This window comes from Cyprinodon tularosa, unplaced genomic scaffold, assembly GCF_016077235.1.
Source record: "Cyprinodon tularosa strain WSP-4 unplaced genomic scaffold, ASM1607723v1 ctg336, whole genome shotgun sequence".
Classification (NCBI taxonomy): domain Eukaryota; kingdom Metazoa; phylum Chordata; class Actinopteri; order Cyprinodontiformes; family Cyprinodontidae; genus Cyprinodon; species Cyprinodon tularosa.
The window spans coordinates 425,239-444,363 of NW_024039048.1; the positions used below are offsets into that span (position 1 = coordinate 425,239).

Sequence of the window (19,125 nt, forward strand, 5' to 3'; positions counted from 1 at the left end):
TAAAGAGACCAAAATGTGTTAATTTATGTTGCCTAACAAAACCTATACAACAGAAAACATTTGTCTTAACACATAGATTTGTACGGAAGAGGATTAGGGCCACTGAAAAAAAAAAAAGTTAACTGATTTTTTAATTTTATTTCAGTTTAACATGGGAAAAGAGTCAGAATTCTGACTTTTTTTCTAAGAATTCTGACTTTTTTTCTCAGAATTCTGACTTTTTTCTCAGAATTCTGACTTTATTCTCAGAATTCAGTCAGAATTCTGAGATTAAAGTCAGAATACTGAGCAAAAAGTCCGAATTCTCAGCAAAAAGTCCGAATTCTCAGCAAAAAGTCAGAATTCTGAGAAAAAAGTCAGAATTATGAGGAAAAAAGTCAGAATTATGAGATTAAAGTCAGAATTCTGAGAAAAAAGTCAGAATTCTGAGATTAAAGTCAGAATTCTGACTTTTTTCCCATACTAAACTGAAATAAAATTTAAAAATCAGTTAACTTATTTTTTTTTTTCAGTGGCCCTAATCCTCTTCCGTAGATTTGCAATTGCAAACTCTACCGAAATTATTTGTAGCCTATGTGGTCGTCCTCACGTTATCTGTCATTGGCTTGGGCTACAGTGTAAAACTTTCAGAATCAGAATCAGGTTTATTGCCATTGTTAGTGAAGGAGTTCACAAACTAGGATTTTTTTATGGTACAATCGTGCAACATGAAACATATAATATGGAATAGGTAAATAAAATTATAAAAATATCTAAAAACTGTGGGTATACGTCATGCAATAAAATAGACTAATATATACACTTAAGATAAAAATATGGATATAAAATATAAAAAGTAAAATAGCATCTTACAAGGAGACAACTAGTTTATCGGGTGACCAGTCGGGAAAAATGCTTGTTTGGTGCTGCTGAATGAGACATTTTAATGCACAACAAAATGATTCTGCTTGATCTGTATATTACCTGGCTAATGGGGCACGGGAGAAGCAGCCTGTCAGCGACCGTTCCTGCTATCTGAAGACGCTACTGAACTGCTATGATGCTGCGCATCTGGCATGCCCTGCGGGCGACCGCGCGAGGTCACGTGACAAAGGAAGAGAGAGAGGCTGGTCGGGTGTGCTTAAGTAAGTGGCTCATTTCGGGGCATTGTTTCAGTCGTTTTTAATGGCTCAGGTTTTCAAAAGATCATTTCAAAACCGACCTCAGTAAAATCTTAATAATATTAATAATAAAAAAAAAAAAAAAAAAAACGAGTTTCAAAAGGGCATTTTCTTTGATAAAGGGCAAACTTCCTAGTGCTTTAGCACCACCTAGTGTCTATGTATGCACGCCCCTGGTGCATTACCTTGTAAAGGTCATGCCCTCACAAAAACAATGGTGGTTCCAGCAATATGCCGTGGACAAAAACGTATTTTTCGAATTGTTCACCTAAATGAGACTTAAATGGAATAAAAACTGCAAGAAGGATGCTAATCTGTGTATGGGCACAGCGTTTATGCCTTTACAAATGTCAAAGATTCTCCCTCCAGCTGACTGACAGACTTTAACTCACTATGTGACTTTAAGAAGAAAGGATTTCCACGCATGTTGGGACTACCTTTATAATTCCTATAAACCTCTCCCCTAAGTGCACATAACAGGATCAGAAAACAACATTTTTTATTTTAAAGGGCAGATTTCATAACCTCTCTAAGCTCTTTTTGTTAGCCAGGCTGCTGTACAAACTTAATTTTTATCTAACAGTGTCACATGCAGGACAACCCCTCTCTTAATTATACATGTGCAGCTCCTCAGTGGATTACACTTATCATAATGAACATCATGTGCAAAGGGTGGACAGCCACTGACCCACAGATACAAATTCAAGTCATAAGCCCAAACAGGCAAGTAGCTATTTGAGTGGAAGAATTTTACTTTTGTATTGAAGGGGGACCGTGGAGGACACAACTCAGATGATCCCAATTGATTTCACATCAGGCATCTTTCAAGGAACAGGGCCGTCCTCTCTTATCATATCTCTATTCATCATTTGAAGATCCTGTTAAAATGGAGCGAGTAGAAGTATTATTTTAGTTTCTTTAATTTTTTTCCATTCTCCTGGTTTCTGCTACTATTGTAATAAATCCGACAGGAAAAAGGGAATCTACTGTGATTCCAAGACTAATTTCTAACTTGGTTCAGAGGTCTGAATTAGGAATTCCCCATGAGGTTTTATATAAAAATGTTAAGAAGAGTTAAGAAGCTGATCTCTAAAAGGCTAAATGCAATAAACTAATCTGATTGTATAATATGAACAAAAAAGGGAAACAAAGACCTTCATAAAGAAAACAATAAACCAAATTTTTTTTTTTGGCAGCTCCTATTATATATTCCCTTACAGGAGTCATTTTTCGATTTGAGAAAAATTTGCTAAAGGATTCTCCAAGCCTGCGCCATAAAACTTAAGCTTGACAGGGAAATAAAGCAGCCTTTCTTCTAACTTTAATGTTGCAGCCACAATAAATAGATCACAATCTTATAGAAACATTCATTTTATTTTGCTAACTTAATTCACTAAATTAAACACATTAGTCATTCATTTATTACACCTCTCTGCTCATTGCTAATGGGAAAAGGACATTTGAGATGGAAATATTATTTAATGCTTAAAAACCCCCCAAAGTGTTTTATTTAATGGAGAAGTATGGACTTTATGATAAATATGTTTAATTCTTGTTTAAAAAAAAAAAAAAAAAAGTTACTTTGAGTCTGACCCAAAAAAAGCATCATTGGGATGTATTTCATAATTAGATAAATGTAACTCTCTACTTTTGCTCTTCCAAAAATATTTTTATTCTTATAATATACAGGTGCTGGTCATAAAATTAGAATATCATGAAAAAGTAGATTGATTTCAGTAATTCCATTTAAAAAGTGAAACTTGTATATTATATTCATACATTACATACAAACTCATATATTTCAGATGTTTATTTTGTTTAATTTTGATTATTACAAATGACAACAAATGAAAATCTCAAATTCATCATATCAGAAAATTAGAATATTACTGAAGACCAATAAAAACAAAGGATTTATAGAAATGTTGGCCAACTGAAAAGTATGAACATGAAAAGTATGAGCATGTACAGCACTCAGTATTTAGTTGGGCCTCCTTTGGCCTGTATTACTGCAGCAATGCGGCGTGGCATGGAGTCGATCAGTCTGTGGCACTGCTCAGGTGTTATGATAGCCCAGGTTGCTCTAATAGTGGCTTTTAGCTCTTCTGAATTGTTGGGTCTGGTGTATTGCATCTTCTTCTTCACAATACCCCATAGATTTTCTATGGGGTTAAGGTCAGGAGAGTTTGCTGGCCAATTAAGAACAGGGATACCATGGTCCTTCAACCAGGCACTGGTAGCTTTGGCACTGTGTGCAGGTGCCAAGTCCTGTTGGAAAATGAAATCTGCATCTCCAAAAAGTTGGTCAGCTGCAGGAAGCATGAAGTGCTCTAAAACTTCCTGGTATGTGGCTGCGTTGACCCTGGACCTCAGAAAACACAATGGACCAACACCAGCAGATGACATGGCACCCCAAACCATCACTGACTGTGGAAACTTTACACTGGACTTCAAGCAACGTGGATGAAGTGCCTCTCTTCTTTTCCTCCAGACTCTGGGACCTTGATTTCCAAAGGAAATGCAAAATTTACTTTCATCAGAGAACATGACTTTGGACCACTCACCAGCAGTCCAGTCCTGTTTCTCTTTAGCCCAGGCAAGACGCTTCTGACGCTGTCTGTGGTTCAAGAGTGGCTTGACACAAGGAATGCGACAGCAGAAACCCATGTCTTTCATACGTCTGTGTGTGGTGGTTCTTGAAGCACTCACTCCAGCTGCAGTCCACTCTTTGTGAATCTCCCCCACATTTTTGAAGGGGTTTTGTTTCACAATCCTCTCCAGGGTGCGGTTATCTCTCTTGCTTGTACACTTTTTTCGACCACATCTTTTCCTTCCCTTCGCCTCTCTATTAATGTGCTTGGACACTGAGCTCTGTGAACAGCCAGCCTCTTTAGCGATGACCTTTTGTGTCTTGCCCTCCTTGTGCAAGGTGTCGATGGTCGTCTTTTGGACAACTGTCAAGTCAGCAGTCTTCCCCATGATTGTGTAGCCTATAGAACTAGACTGAAAGACCATTTAAAGGCTTTTGCAGGTGGTTTGAGTTAATTAGCTGATTAGAGTGTGGCACCAGGGGCCATCAATTTTGAACCTTTTCACAATATTCTAATTTTCTGATATGATGAATTTGAGATTTTCATTTGTTGTCATTTGTAATCATCAAAATTAAACAAAATAAACATCTGAAATATATGAGTTTGTATGTAATGTATGAATATAATATACAAGTTTCACTTTTTAAATGGAATTACTGAAATCAATCTACTTTTTCATGATATTCTAATTTTATGACCAGCACCTGTACACTGTTATACAGCTTTTCTAATATCAAACTAAATGATTTGTATAGTTTCGGGTTCAAAATCTAAATGTAATCTTCTTGTCGTAAAGGGAAAAAGGGATTTTATGCAGGATAGTTAATCCAAAAAGTTTGTGCTTATGCAGTAATTTCAAATTGTCAACTGCTGCCACCTAGTGAATACTTTCTGTCATTGCATTAAACGCCATTAATTATCTGAGATTTCAACATCTGTATAGTTCTAGTTATTTTTAAAAAAATGAACCCTTCATCTGATAAAAACTAACAAAGGTTATTATTATCTCCAGAGTCTAGTAAATGATCACAGCCATGTCATATTTTTATTAATCTCAGTGGAATAAAGTTTTTCTAATATAGTACAAAACAATTTGTGTTGTTGTTTAAAAAAAAAAAAAAAAAAAAAATAGAACTTGTAATTCATCCCTTACTTTTCTCCACCCCCTCTAAAACCCAAAGAACCAACTGAACATCACATTAATTGTGAACAGATTTCACTTGTGTGCAATTTAATCTCAGTTTATATTGTGCCTTCAGGGCCTTTGAGGTTTTCTTTGGAGAATTTGAATGAACAAACATAATCATGAAACCAAGAAACATAATAGCAAACAGGGGAAGAAAGATGATTCATCTAATTAATCAGCAGAGAAAGGAGAGTATTAAACAGAGTAGCAGCCAAGAGGTAAAGTGCCTTAAGACAGTATTTTCGCCCCCCTTGAACTTTTCAACATTTTCCCACATCAGGATTTAAACATAAAAAATCTAAAATTGTATTTTTTGTGAAGGATCAACACACAATCATGGCACAATCATGGAACAAAATTTATTGGATATTTCAAACTTTTAATCTTTATGTTTGAATGCTAAAAAGTGACAAAAGGTTGAAAAAGTTCAAGGGGGCCACATACTCTCACAAGGCACTGTATTTAGTACTCCACAAGACAGCTATTTGAAATAGATTTTACACAAGTTTCCTTTATAGAAGAGGAGAAAGAAAGAAAATATCCAAAGCAAGCCGCAAAAGTCCCATTTAAAGTTCACAGTGTGGAAAGGAGCACAGCTGAGGTAAGAAAAATGGGCTGTAGTTAGTTAGAAATTAAATATTTTAGCTTCCATGTAAAAAAAAAAAAAAAAAAAAAAAAACTAAACTAAAAGTGTACACCCCCCTGAAGACATTCCACAGAAGTAGATGATGTTGGCAGCGTTATACTGTGAGAATGATCTCCCACACATGATACAATGACGAACAGAGCAATACAGGGAAACCCTGGAAGAAAACCTGTTAAAAGCTCTTCAGATTGTTTTTTTTTTCATTACTTTTAATTGCACTACTGTTTATAGGTTATCACATAGAAACCTAATAAACACATTCATGTTTTGTCTGTATTATGAGTAAATCTGAAAATAAATAAATATGTTTGTAAGGCCCTGAACCTCAGAATGAATATTCAATGATTTTCTTTTTCTTGTCTTGTTTAATTTTACAGCTATTTTACAGTCAAAAGTCTTGTTTTTATGACAGAATCTTGAGCAATGGATAATTCTGTCTTCCAGAGAACACATTCATTTTGGACTAGACAAGGTAATGAAAGCCAGAGAGAATCATTTAACATCTGTGTGTAATCTGTGTTGTTGGCTGCAGTGCAGTGGCTCTTGACTGGCTCTGCACAACCCCCCATGCAGAGTCAAATAAGTGTTTTATCAAATGACTCCTTATTAATCATAATAAATTAGCCGTTTACCGAAAGCACTTTTTCCTTCATGTATTCCTTTCAAAAGCCTTTTCAAAACTGTTCTGGGTCTTTAAACCTGACACCTGAGGTTAAGAGTAAACTGAGTGTGCTTTACGGTTTACACTGACATATCACACCATTAGTATTGAGAAAGTTTTCACTGTCAAGTTGAAGCGTGTTTTGTGTTGAACTGACAACTCCTATCGGGAAATACTTTAATTTGCTCACATGTGAACCAAGTGTTCTACAAAAGAAGTTTTCCCTCATTTCATTGTAACTTTTACATGAAAGTGCCGATAGAAATGTACAACAGAAAGCACCTTTTAACAAAATCAACTGCAGCAGTTCATCTGTTTTGATTTAGGAGGATTCAAAAAGGTTGCATTTTATTTAGTGGTTTTCAGTGCAAAGCTATTGCGCAACTCTGGGTTTTCGTTCACAGGAAATCATGAGAGTTCAATCTGAAACAGTACAGCTCTGTCACAGTTTACTTTGCTCTGCTTGAAAAGAAATCTTCAAGTAGAGCTTGTAACTGTGTTACAATAGATGACTGAAAAGTGAATTAAAATGATGTCTGACTGATCACATTGTGCTCTGACTTTAGAGAGGGTAGATATAATTATAAAGAGTGATTTTGAATCAACAGGTCTGCTGCAGTTGTTGAACAGCGTGTCAATAGGTCTCTGCTTAAGATTCATTCTTTGGCTATAAGTAAGAGTAAACTGCACCTTTTCTTACCAACATTTATTTCTCCTTTGTCTTTAAGTACAAGGAAGTGAAACCACAGTTTTTGTTTTTTTTAAATGAGTCACCCTAACTGGCCATCGATACTAGACCAATGAAGCAGTCCTAAATCAAAAAAAGTTACTTTGTGCCGCTGGGGCCGATGGTTGGATTGTCCACCTCTAAAATATTTACAAAGTGGTTCGCAAAAATGTTCATTCCAAATATAAGGATGATACTGTTTAGTTTTAATCCCGCACTTAGAACAATCACATGTTCACTCCATTACAAAATCTCCTGATGTGTTGCGCAGACTGTCACAACACTGTCAGGCCTAAATTTAAGAATATTTTTAAAACATTTCTTTTGTTTATTAAAGCTTACAGTCAGTGACAAAGGTGATCCTGAGAAACCTCTTTATGTATGCTGCTATACTCTTAGGCTGCTGCAAAACATACAAACCACTTGTTCCTTTACTTTCTCCTTTTTTTCCTCCCCTTCAATGTAAACATGCATCACTCTCTATTACTGCTGCTATCATGTGATTTCTCTTCGTTTAGGTTTGTTATGTTTACAGAAGCTAGACCTGTGTGTTTCAGTGGTTAGCTGTGTGTCTTCCATGGAAGTGAGTCCTACTGACGCACTGCCGCATTTGACTGAATGTCCTACTCAGTTTTGCCCTCCCCCCCTGCTCAGAGTAGCAGTTTTCTTTTGAAAGTGCTTCTTGAAGGGTGTTCTGTGTTTTTTTATTTTTATTTTCTCGCTCTTTTCTCCACCCCCCAGTTAGTTGTGCCGGAATGTGGCTCACACTCAGCTATCTACTGGAGGGTTCTTTCTCTTAAAAAGGCAGTCATTCCTGTCCACTGTGCCTACATACTTGCTCAATAAGAGAGACTCCAGCGAAGTGATCAACTCATTGTAACTATTAGTCTACTATTATTAAGGCATACACAGGCGAGATTTCTGCAACAACTCAATGCCAATGCTTCCTTTTACATGCGTAACCATAACATGTATCATAAAAAATAGTGTTTTAAATGTATAATTAAAATTATTATACATTGCATTAGGATCAATCAGGATGTCTGAATCTATTTTTTTTTTTTTGCAGCTGGAATAGATTTGCATTATTTTGATTTCTTATACTTGTTCTGCACACAGGTCTGGAAATGCATTTCTTTGTAAAGTGCTTTGTGACATGTTGACATGTTTTGTGAGCAGATGTCATTATAATAAACTGGAGTTAAAATCAACTGAAGAATGCTAGAACAAATGTATGGTGGGTACACATTGTCATGAGATTTAGTGCGATTGATAATAAGCTTAAGAACGTATGCAACTTGAGCCTGTATAATAAAAACACTTTTTATTATTTTATTATTTATACTACACTGAAAAAGGTTTCCACTTAAACTGTGACAAACCTCCCTTCCGTTTTTGTGGTGGAGTTTAGTTCAAAGATCTCTTAGAGCTGATACTTAAGTGTTAAAGGCACAGTTCCTTAATTTTTGGAAGCTTCATGTTTATTTTTGTGTTTCCATATAGCTGTGTAGGTTGTGACATTCTCATATTTGGCCTCTAACCCATTCTCTTGTGAGAAGAAATGGCCAATCTTCTTATGATAGTGAATAATTTAATCAACAATCTTGTGACAAAGTTTTAATCTAATACTTAAATCAGACTCCTAATTTGTGACAATACCTTTCTTCATAATTACATATAACACTTACTTTAGTTGGTATTTTTGTTGGTTGAGCCTTTTTATTAACCTGAACAAAAAATATTTACAAGAATACACTTTTAATCGTTGAAAAGGCTAAGAGCCTATTACAGTAGACAACACTTAGGAAACATTTTGCCACATATATCAGCATTTTGTTTTTTTGTCATACCAGGAAAAATGTAATACCAGAGAACATTACCTAGGTAAATCTGAAAAGCTTTCAAATATTAATTTTATTTCCAAACCTACAAACTAGAAATGCAATCTTACTTCCCTTGGCAGCTTCCAATACAAGTTTACGATAACTGTCAGTTATGTAAAGAGAGTGCCCGTCTTTTAATCGCTGCAGAGGAATTTGGACACGCTTGTCGCAAACAAATTAGTTCTCTATACAGTCATTATTATTCAGGGTGTTGTTTGTTTCATCCCCCAAAAAGAGGAACAAGTCCAGACAGCAACAACGATTTAGATCTGCAGACAGCATAACCTTCCCGACCACACCTCGATCCATTTGGACAAAACTGGGTTGAGAATTTCCCAGCTTATATCTGTACAGATCCTACTGTTAAGGCTCTGACATTCAGGTCAAGTCAAGTCAGCTTTTATTGTCACTTTCTTCATATGTACAAGACATACAAGGGAAATGAAATTATGTTTTCTCTCTAGAATATACAAGAAATATACAAGACTGACATTTACAGACTGACATAAAGTGCGGGACATGACGGTTAACAGTGATAGACTGGTAACAATAAGTGGTCAATAATAAATACAGTACAAAGAACATATTACATTTAACGTTAACATTCAATATTTAACATTGAACATGTAAAAGAAGATAAGGTAATATAAAGTATAGACATTACAATAAAAGCAATAAAAACAGCAGCAATAGTATATTCCAGGCTGAGGTAGTGCAGGTAAGGTGCAGTTTCTAGTACAGTGTATGTGTGTGTGTGTGTGTGTGTGTGTGTGTGTGAGAGGTGTGTGGGTGTGGGTGTGTGTGTGTGAGAGGTGTGTGGGTGTGGGTGTGTGTGTGTGTGTGAGAGGTGTGTGGGTGTGTGTGTGTGTGTGTGTGTGTGTGTGAGAGGTGTGTGGGTGTGTGGCTACAAAGCGCAGCTTACATAAACCAGCCATGCTTTAAGTCCATAAAAAATATAAAGCAACTTACAGCCTAATGTTTTTTTTTATTTTCATATGAAATATGTATCTTTAGCAAACAAGCTCTTGAATTAATTTTGGTTGGCAGGTCACTGTTGCTCAATGTTTTCTCCATTTCAAAGGCAATACCTCAGGCTGTGTTGTGAAGTGTTATTAAAGTCTACTAGATCAGGCTATGACTTGTTGCTTTTTGGGATCTTTTAGCCTGGTTCACATTATCAAACAGGTTCTTTTAAGGAATTATTTGAATTCAAATGTGAGCAGTGATCCAGCCTGGATTTGACTATCGAAATGAAATCAGATTAAAATGATGACACCCCTAGTTTATGAAACACCTGTGCAGATTTCATCAAATGATGAAACATCTGCAAAGTAATATGCAAAGACAAGAGGGGCCTTAGGCTATACCACCCAGCAACGCTGTCAGTGAACATTAACTGGATGCCTCTTTCATGTCAGCCAGTGCTTTTGTAGTTTTTTTTAATTTTGTTTTTACTATATTTAATATAAATAGATTTCATAACTGAAGCTTTATTTTATTGGAACCAGCAAATAAACAATGAACAGATGTACCTCTGTTACTCTAATGAAAATATCAAGCACTAGCATTTCAATTATTACTAAAAACATGCTGTACCATCAATCTTCTGAGTCTGATCTGAAGAAGTAGGAGAACATTTAAGTCCTCATAACATACATATATATATATATATATATATATATATATATATATATATATATATATATATATATATATATATATATATATATATATATATATATATATATATATATATATATATATATATATAAAAATTTTTAGATTTTCATTAAGCGTTTAAAGGACGTAACAAAAGAAGCTTCAGCTGCCAAAATAATCTGTTTGGAATTTCTGTTTGTGTTGAATATACACAATAATTACTATACAAGAAAATAGGACTGGGTTTCTTTTGGATGTACCAAAAATTAGGATGAATATCATTCTGTAGATTAATCCAATAGTATTTATTTACAAAGTGCATGTATACAAAATTTCTGTAAACATCTTTAACAGAAATAATTAAACAAAATACAACATAAAAACAAGGTACACAGCTGACTCATGGGGCAAAATCAAAAAAGCTGTATTAAGCTATTTCTTCCTATGATTCAAAGATCTTAGCAAAACATTTTCAGTAGTAATGGCATCAAAGACTCTACAGGACATTTGGTGGATACATAGAAAAACACCTAACACTATGATGTCTAAAAATAGGTGTTCAGTATGTTCTAGATCTACTCCAGTAGCACTGAAGCATCTAACACTTGCAGGCTTGTGGACCAGAGTTGAATAGCCATAACTTCTAATAAGCGAATCTTTTGCTTATTTTTCCGCTCAGTAGACTTAGATTGAAAGTAATCTTTTTTATTTTACGAATATTTTTCTTCTGGGTCCTAATACAAATGGGTCGTCCAGTCAAAGTTAATCTCTGAACGAGACAGAATCTGTAAAGGAAACTAAAGATTAAGGTTTTGGTAAGAAGGCCTTCTAAATCTAAACATAAACATCAAACATAAGATAAGAAATAGCTGTTCACTAACTTACTTACTGCAAAGCCAACATTTTTGAGAGTAGTATGAATTGAACACAAAGGAAAGTGAAACCCTGATTATTTTCCCTGATAAAGAAGTATTTAGGGGCTTTTAGCGTATTTTGTTAAGCCTTATCTACAGAACTTTGGTGTTATTTTTTTTTGACTCAGCAGTATCAGTTTCACTAAAAGGAAAGAAAAAACAAAGCATTATCTTCCATCTGTGTAACATTTCAAAACAGAAAGGCATGTATAACTTGAAGATTATCTATGCCTTATATATATATATATATATATATATATAAAAAAACTGTTTTCTCACCCCTCGTGGGGTGGTATGTGTCATCCTCAAGCTCGGGTCCTCTACCAGAGGCCTGGGAGTTTGAGGGTTCTGCGCAGTATCTTAGCTGTTCCTAGGACTGCGCTCTTCTGGACAGAGACCTCTGATGTTTTACCTGGAATCTGCTAGTTTGGGGGTCACAGCCCCCAGTGCTCCAATTACCACTGGCACCACTGCGTGCCAGTGGTAATTATATATATATATATATATATATATTCACTGCTGGACATTTAGAACAATATTTTGATAAAGGCAAAAATAAATAAGAAGGAGGCATTAGAAAGAAACGACAAAGCTTTCTATAGCCTGGTTCCCCTTATTTCACATTAAGGAGAAAAAAAATGTACACATCTTATATTTCAATTTTTTTATTAAGGCTCATCCCCAACCAACTGTCAACTGTGGTATCTTCTCATCTTTACCCTGATCCTGGTAGGAAAAGCTATGTTTTGGAGACAATTAAAGTTGCTTGCTGTGATCAGGGATGGAGCTATATGGGGGGGCAGGGGTGGCTAAGGCCACCCTTAGCCAATTATTGGCCACCCCTACCATTTCTTCCCCCCTAACACAGATGGTGGCAGCAGTAATACTCTCAAGTGGAATATTACTTGACAACAAAAACACTGTGGTTAATTATGCACATCAATATACTGACATTAAAGATGATAAATACACAATTATTGCTCTTTTCAGAACTAGATTTTGTGTTATATGGGGTAAAGAAAAAATTATGTGTCTTCACAAGTTATTTAAGAGTTTTCAGTAAAATTATAGATAAATAACTATTTTAATAAAAAATGTATTAAATAATCAATTTATGTAGATATTAGTACTTGTAAATTTAAATTTTATGCAGAATGATTATTGATAAAAGTAGGTAAGTAAAGACAATGGAAAAGATGTTCACCCTAGAGCTCAAATCTTAAGGAATTCTATCCACTATACTGGGGTCGGCAACCCGAACTGCTCAAGGAGCCATTTTGGACCAAAAAAAACAAAAAATAAATCTGTCTGGAGCCGCAAAAATGTAAAAGTCAACCTGGGCTCTAAGTGTATTAGACCACTATAGAAAATGACTATGTGGGCTTAAATATAAGATAATCATTCACAATTAAATGTTTATCCTGAAGCAAATGTCTAATAGTAGCATGAGGTGAGGGAGGAGCAGTGAACACTCCCATCGCCCTACACTTCACCATGCGCCGCTTAACCGACGTTCACCACGCCTTTTAAGTTTTGTTGCATTGATGAAATAATAGAAACACAATAAAGGAATCTTTCTACGGTGGACATGCTTCTGTTGGGAGGAGCTGATTGAGTCATGAGGAACCAAACAGGAACTGACATACATCAGAGCAGAGCTCACTAACCCTGGAATCCCACATCATAACCAGCGTTCCTTGGTGTGATTAATTTTTTTAGGATTTGAGGAAAAAATTGAAGAAAGTTCACATACCTGTTTCAGAGCGCTACCTGTTTGATCTGTGCAAGGTTTTCCATCCTTGCAACAAAACTAGCAGCAGTAGTGGAGTTTAGAGATGCAATCCACTTCATAAATCTATCTTTGCGCTCCTCTAATTTATCCAGAAGTTCTGCAATCGCACTTTTTCTCTCACTCCCAACTTGGTGGTCGGCTGTATATTTAGCCTTCCCTGGAAATGCTTTTCCAAATTTAATTTTTTATTTTTTGACAACCTCTCATAACAAAGCAAAAATGCAGGCAATCCTTCCACATCGATAACGAAAGCAAATGATTCTGTCTATTTGAATCCTCTTTTCTCATCAGCTATCTTCCTTTTTTTCCCTCTGGAATTCATGGTCTGAGACACACCTGCAGCTTTGTTTGCCTGGCACTGCGCCACACTGGTTGCAAGTTATGACCACTGATCTCTATTGCTATGATGCAAATTATTGTTTAAATTGATTTATTGTACAAATGGTTACAGCATTGCAAAACATAATAAATTTTTGTTTGATTTCCTGCACACCATATTAAAACAAAGAAGCCGCAAGGCGGGGGGGGCGCTAAAGAGCCACAGGTTGCTGACCCCGCACCATATCTTTTATCTAGAAAGCACGGGTGTTTAAATATATCCATCTATTTATTGGCAAACGCTTTAGGAAAGGATAGTTTATGTAGAAAATATGGATGTTATGCTCATTAATTTTCCTGTTGAAACAGTGCTGAGGTTCTGGCGCCTATCAACTTCTGGCCACCCCTCAGTGTATATTGATTATTGCCTGGCCACCCTTAAAAAAACCTTTCTGGCTACGCCTCTGTGATAAACTAGGGAAAACACATTTTCTTGAAAACAAGCTTGCAGTATTAGTCTACAGAGGCATAAATCAGGTCATGAGTGTTGAATGACTCATTAATGCAAGGGCATTAATTAGGTATAAAAAAATATTGAAAAAATTCCCGTGGAAAAAACCCAAGATCTTGCAGGGAGGAGGTTCAGGAAGTGACTAGCTGCCTCCTGAGCAGCGGCAGCAGCAGCTGCAGCAGCTGCAGAGAGGAGCGCTCAGTCGGAGCGCAGATCTGGCCGCAAACAGACGGAACTCTTTAAAGCTCTTCTGGCTTCTGTTGGATTCCCACAAAGCTGCACAGAAGACCGAAAGCTTTTATTTAACATTGGTATGTAAGTTTACATACATTTCTGCTGGATGTATTCGCTGATATAAGCAGCTTTCTGTTCTTCCGTTTATAGAAATGGTTTGGTTTTGTCTCCTTTTGTTTATATCAGACTTTGCAGTCGGGTTAGTTTTAGATTAATACCATCTGGCAGCAGCATTTCGCTTTTATAGCGATATTTCTATTTTACAAAGTTCGTTTCAGATGTTTTTTTTAACGCATTCACATATTTTCTTACGTTACAACCACTAAGTTTAATGTATTGTCTAAAATAATGTGTAAAAATACGCGTAATCGTGGATTAGAATAAACCCCTATTGTTTTAATTTGTCAATTTATAAAAAAAAAATGTGAGTTGTGTGGATCTGTTGCCAATAAGCTAAACAGCATACAGCTCTCTGTCCTTTAAACATTTCTGCAGCTGAAGGTTTGTCAATTCCTCTTCATAAATGAAAAAAAAAAAAAAATCAAAATAAATAAACATATATCAGATATGGTGAAAAAAACATTGGTGATTACCATATTTCAAATCTTTCTATAGATTCACAAATTGACTCTGATATCTTGATGCTTCATGTTTGAATGGACAACAATGTGTTCAAGGCTACCTATTTTTCTGTCTGCCAGTGTTTTTAATGGAGAATAAAATTATCACTTTACAAGCTAACTGGGTAATTGAAACATTTCCTTTCCCCTCTTTACATTTATATAAAGGCTAATTTATGTGGTCTGCCTTAATGTTGTTTAGTGGTTAGAGCAGTGCGCTTGTGCTCTGAGAAGGTTGCAAGTACCCGATTCTGTTCCACCAGCCTGCACTCTGGGTCCGTGAGCAAGACCCCTGCTCCCCAAGGGGATGGGTGAAAATGCAGAGAGTGAAATTCACCATTTTGGGACAATAAAGGGATTTACATTTCACAAGTGTTACTCTTTAACTCTAGAGTTACCATGTGCCTGTTTACTGTATCTCTGTTTATTGCTCTTATTTGCAAGTAAGTTTCGATGCACAACCATGATTACTAAACCGTTTACCTCTGGTAGGCTCAGCGGAAATGCACAACACAATTTAAAGATTTTCTTTTTAGGTCTATGTTTCATTGGTGGCATTCTAAATGGGCAGAAAATGAGGGACAAGCATTAAATGTAAAAAAACAAAATCAGGAATCAGACTCTGTGGAGAAAAAAAAGTGAAAACTCATATTAGTGCTTGTTGCCTTCCACTCTTGTAGCGCGTCCTCCCAGTTTGTCCCCAGGGTGATGTTTCCCCCCTGAGGGAGGCGTCCAAGGGGCATCCGAAAAAGACCTCTAAGCCACGTCAGCTGACTCCTTTGACTCCTCCAAGCTTCTCCTAGATGATCAGTTCAGCCGCTTGTATTCAGGAATTATTTATTCCGATCGAGGTCCAGATTTTGTGACCATAGGTGAGGGTGGGAATATAGACTGACTAATTGACAGCTTTTTAAAAACTTTTTTTCTTTACTCAAATTTACAATCACATGCTCTGTTATGCTTAACCGAATCATTATGGTGGACAGAATGTTGAAAAGCATTTTTTCCTATTACTACGGAAAATGTATTTTGAAATTCCTTGATGATATTTTATGAAAGTCATTTAAAGTGATGTTTTCTGTTTTTGTTGAAGGCACCTGAGTTCATCCATGGGAATCATGTTGACAGCCGCAGCCTTGAAACTCTACGCCATTGGAACGGCATTTTATGTACTTGTACTTTTTTATGGGATCGCAGACTCTTTCGGGGCGCTCATGTATCCCCAGAACCACCACTACATCCACGGACTGGACCAACAGACACAGAGGCAGATCCCCTCCAGGACCCACCTACAAGGACCGTCTGTGATGAGAAGGATTGGCTCATAGAGACTTATTAATGCTGGACAAGTTTGGATCTTTTCTTCATTTTAAAGAGATTGTTGATTGTATGTTTCTTCAGCCACTGTAAAGAAAAATGTGCAGCTATTTTACAGAGAAGTTACAAAGCTATAGCAGCACTACTGAACAAATAGCACTAAAACTAGAATATTTTTGTAGCTGTTTCTGAAATAAAATGTTTTTTAATTTTTGTTTATTGAGTTTGAATTCATCATTATATCTTTATGACATGTTTTTTAAGACAGTTAAAGGAAATCAGACCAAGACCAGGCTTGATCAACTAGTCCTGACAATGTCTGAGCAAAACAGGTCTGAGCAATAGCATTTTTTTTCTCATACAGAGTGTGTGCCTTTAATTGCCGGTGTGAAAAAAGCTGTTTGAGATAAACAAAGGACTTGGGAATAGAGAACTTTTTAGATACCTAGAATCTAATTTGGCTTGGATATTTTACTGTTCTCTGAGGTTCAGATTGTCTTTTTCAGGAAGAGGGAAAGTTGAGCATTTGGGAATAAGTGAATGGAGACATTTTGGATGGTGAACCATCCCATGTTGATGAGATAAAGGCATGATACTTCTTTTAAAGAGTTGAGCAGCATGTGTGTACTTTTTTTTTTCTCTATGACATTAGTAGAAACCAGCACCAACTTGTCCTAATAGTTTGGGTGAGTGAGTCGTTTTTTTATTTTTTTTATTTGCTTAAATGTCAGAGCTATCTTGATCATGTCAGCTCTGACTCAGAGCTATGTTATGTTTTCACACATTTTACATCTCTCACAAAAAAGGAAGTTTGCCTATTCCCAAGAAATAACCATTTAACCTTTTTTTTGTTGATATTTATTTGGGCCATTTTGATCAAAAATACAGTTCCATCTATTTAGACAACTGTCTCATATTTTATTTTATTTTTTACAGTGTCCTGTCTGGCAATGTGGCAATAATAATAATTGTCTTGATGCCAAAAAAGCCCAGCAGATTTTACTTTCACAAGTGAGGCAGTAGGGCTATTGCCATATTGTTCTGCTTTTTTTCATGCATATAAATTGCTTTATTATAATTATGCAGGGAGTTTTACAGATTATATGGACACTGCAATGTAAGTAGAACAGAAGAGGAAAAACAAGAAAAAATGAGAAAAGATGAAAGAAAGAGGAGATAAAAGGGGGATAATGACAAAACATTTTCAGTCTGCTTCATCACCTGCAAATAGATGTAAAAATAACAGCACAACCAACAGACATGGTACGAGACATACAATAAAGTAACACCTAGATACTATCGCTGAAGTAGTATTATTTAATCTGACATGTACTCTGTGTTACCTGAAGATAAGAATATGGGCATTCTGTAGGGAAGTGAATCTGTCTCAGATTTAAATTAAAATGAAGGGAGATAAAAGTGATGAAAGTACAGTTGAATGTGGCCGGTGTATTTCTATCTCAAATGCTGAATGTGGACCCATCTCTGGGTTTATGGAGAAAAATCTGAAAAAAGGGACATATCCTTGGACATATTGTTTTAAACAGGTCAGACCATAAATAGACAGAGTGGTTTGAGATTATAAAAAGGCAACAGTAACTTAAATAATCCCTTGTTCGACCAAGGTATACGAAAGTATATATAATATATAGATATAATATAATTCTGACCACACAAGAAACTGTCCTGAAGCATGCTGAGGCATCAAACCATATCGAGTGCCACATCTGTTCCCTAAGAGAAATGCTATCTGGATCCAGTAGATTAGATTTAGAATGATGCGGAACAGGATTTACAACACTGACATGCAGCTTATAAACCTGCAGGTACTGTTCAATGTTATCACATACAGATGGACCAAATTCATTGTCCTGTTCTTTAACAATTCTCTATTTCTTTATTGGTTTGTATTCCTCGGTGCTCTGTTCAGCTTCTCTCACCAAGATTTTAAAACAGATTGAAGTCTGTGAACTGAGATGACCCAAAACATCTGTCTAGTGTGACAATTCTGAGTTAACCTGGTCATATCTTTGGGATTGTAGTCATAGTAAAGAACCTAAGATCAGGTTTTCAGTAGGGATATTCCGATCTGGTTATCATATTAAATATCGATCCGATATTATATATAGCCAAAAAAACTAATATTGTATTTTATGGGCCGGTACCTAAAATTTCTGATCATTTCATGCTGATAGAAACACTCTTCTGTTCAATGTTTCTGTAATATAGGTTATTTTTTACAGGGGTCAGTTGTTCTCATACCTTTTGTTGACTTTTGTTCCCTGTTTTAGTCATATAACTTGACCAAGCCTTTCCTAACATTCTACATTATAAAATAATGTTGGAATGATTCTTGCTAATGCACTATCGGGCTAATAGCTGTATCGGTCAATTCCCAAACCAGCAATAACAGCTTCGTATCTAAGATGAAAAGTTGTATCGGGACATCCCTAGTTTTCTAGAAACTACATTTTAATATTCAGTGCAATGTTGCTAAAAGATTCTGGTATGTTTTATCCTACGGATGGCAACAGTTAAATCCCCAGTAGAAAAATGTTCCTCTTCCTGCCAGCATCAAAGAGAAATGGGAAGTGACATCATTCAGTTACATTTTTCTAAAGGTAAATTTGGAGCAACGCCAATAGTAATACTGGTATTACTAGTGTTGCACGATACCAGTATCAGGTGGGGCCCCAATCCAGCACTGAAATGGTGGTATTGGTATCAGTGAGTACAGAAAAATAGGACACTGATACCATTTTGAGAGACAAACGTTTATTTAACTATTCTCACCCATTCCAGGTAGGCAATAAAAAGTTTCACTGTATTCACTTTGTATTAGTCTTTTTCCTGCTTCACAAAGGTAGGCAGCAGCTTGACAAAGTCATGATGGCAATTATTTTACA

General features: G+C 36.0%; 1 long non-coding RNA gene across 1 annotated transcript; it reads left to right on the forward strand.

Moving 5' to 3' along the window:
• Positions 1-14,206: 14,206 nt before the first annotated feature.
• On the forward strand, positions 14,207-16,438 carry LOC119789350. Its single transcript, XR_005281571.1, has 2 exons — positions 14,207-14,359; positions 15,996-16,438. It is a non-coding gene; the product is annotated as an uncharacterized LOC119789350 (long non-coding RNA).
• Positions 16,439-19,125: the final 2,687 nt, after the last annotated feature.